The following is a 2,808-nucleotide window of genomic DNA, read 5'->3' on the forward strand; positions in this document are numbered from 1 at the left end:
CTTAACTGAGGCAAGTGATGCCTGCAGTTCTTTAGATGTTGTTGTGGGGTCTTTTGTCACCTCTTCGATGAGTCGTCGCTGCGCTCTTGGGGTAATTTTGGTCGATTTTTTTCTTCCTCATTAATAAAACCCTTCATTTAAAAACTGCATTTTGTGTTTACTTGTGTTATCTTTGACTAATGTTTAAATTTGTTTGATGATCTGAAACATTTAAGTGTGGAAAACATGCAAAAAAGTAAGAAATCAGGAAGGGGGCAAACACTTTTTCACACCACTGTATATAGATATATCTATCTATCTATAGATATATATTCTTTGTGTGTGGAATTATCTATCTATAGATATATATTCTTTGTGTGTGGAATATATGATGACAATAACCGATAAATGATCATGCCCAGAGCCGCCAGTGTCAACAACATTTTGTAGAGAGGGGGATAAGTGCTGTCCCATTCCTATTTGTAGCATCCGGAGCCCTTTCAGACTCTCACACTCAATCACTTACAGCTGACGTCAGTTAAGTCAGTGAGGGTTCAGGGCTTGAGTCTTTAGGGGCCGGATTGGAATTGGGCCTATTGTAATCCTAGGTATTCTTCTTCTTCTTCTTCTTTCTTCTTCCGAGGAAATCATACTTCCCATGGGTGAAAACTTAGCAAACTTTGCACAAAGGTCCAGTCTCATGCCAGATATCCTCAGCTGTAAACTCAAGTCAATAGTCCTGATGGTGGTGTTACAGCAAGCGTCTAAAGTTCAAAACTTTGAAATTCATAACAAATCAACCATACGTGCTACAACTTCACAACTTTCATCAAACTGTAGCCCTAATACTGAAGAAACTTTTGTACATTTTTTTTGGGCATTTTCAAGCCTTTAATTGATAGGACAGATGAGTGTGAAAGGGGGAGAAAGAGAGGGAGTGACATGCAGCAAAGGGCCACAGGCTGGAGTCGAACCCGGGCCGCTGCGGCAACAGCCTTGTACATGGGGCGCCTGCTCTACCACTAAGCCACCGACGCCCCAAACTTTTGTACATTTAAACCTATTAATAATTATGAAGTTCATCACTCTGTTTTTTTTTTTCAAAAACTGTAAAACTTCTTAAACCTATCTCCTCCCACAATTTTTGCTCAATTGACACCAAACTTGCTACAGAGCATCTTCAGACTGTCCTACAAAAACTATGTTTCTCAGATTGTTGATTTATCAAAAATTGAGCCTACAGTGCATCAAAATGTTTGGCTGTAAACGGTACTGTAAACATATACATGCAAATTCTTGCTAAATAAATCTTCAATGTTCATGAAAAAAAAGACAAAATTCTAGAGTCATGGTAGATGATGTGTGGCAAATTTCAGAATTTTATCTCAATTTTTGACAGCATTTTGAATTTTGCTCTAATGTGAACAATTGGAGTCAATGTGAAAATGGCAATTTAAACATCAGTTTTTCACTTATGGAGCAAATCAATCATTGTTACAAACAAATTACCAACATCTCCATGCTGTCTAGATGCAATATGTGTATTTTCAGATTTTTGTTTCAATAACTGAATTTTTTTACAGTGGTTTGAAATCTGCCTTTCCATGCATGGACGGCTGCTAAACCTGCACGGCTGGCTTAGTCAATTTGTGAAGCTACACATTAATTGTCACTGACTAATTAGCTCAGTGAGATAGAAACTGATTCTTAATCTCAGAGGTCGTGAGTTCAAACCTCAGCTGATGAAAAAGGCAGATTGTGTTGCTAAATTCCTAAATGTCTTCCAATTCTTCTGCTTGTTGCTCAGAATTGCCTAAAAATGCCCGGACCCGACCCATCGCTGCGCAGCAGCTATAATTGTGTTTTCTATAATCATGGCTGCAGCTAATGAGGGAAATAAGAGATTAAATACAACAAATGCTGTAAAATGTAGATTTATTTTATTATAATTAGTCTTGTGTGTTGTGAATCCATCCCCTTCACCTTTCAAAGTCAGCTTTTCTTGTTTTTTGTTTTTTTAAGTTCATGGGGATGAGTTTTTAGCAAAATAAGTAGATTTGTGGAATAAATTTAGTACATACCCACTGGCCACCTTATTAGATATGTAACTAGTTACATGTAATCCATGTATTACAAAATACATGTAATTGTAATAAGTTACAGTTAGTGGGAAAAAATATGTAATTAAATTAGTTACAAATCAAAATGTTGGTGGTAACAATGGGGTTACACCCGAATAAATATAGATATAGATTAACATTCAGTCTGTTGCTTTGCATCTTTTCTCTGTGCATGGACACTTTTCTTTGGCGTAGCCTGTTTCCGGGCAGTTTTCAGCTTTATTGCCCAGTTTAAATCATTTTTCAGATAAGTAATCACAAAGTAGCCCCTACCTCTTTAATCACATTGCTGACATGGTGTTACAAAAATGGAAATATAAGAATATTCAAACAATTGCAGATTTTTTATGTTAATGATGTATTCGCTAGCTTCCAACAGCTATCTGAAAAATTCAACCTCCCTACTCATACTTTTTTTTTAATTCTTACAAATAAGGCAAATGGTTAAAGAAAAATCTAAAGACATTTTCCCAGAAATCCCAGAAGAATCCACTTTTGATACATATCTATATATCGGGCATGTACTACAACCAAAGGACTAACATCTCACATATACAGGCATCATCAACAACAACTTACCTGGCTATGATAAAATATCCACAAAAGGAAAATGGGAAAAAGATCTAGGCTGTGTTTTTGGTGAGGAGGTTTGGGAGAACAAAATGCCCGAATAGTAGGAATAGTATCCTTATATTTAATTTAATTTTTT

The sequence above is a fragment of the Epinephelus moara genome, chromosome 11 (genome assembly GCF_006386435.1).
Source record: "Epinephelus moara isolate mb chromosome 11, YSFRI_EMoa_1.0, whole genome shotgun sequence".
Taxonomy (NCBI): domain Eukaryota; kingdom Metazoa; phylum Chordata; class Actinopteri; order Perciformes; family Serranidae; genus Epinephelus; species Epinephelus moara.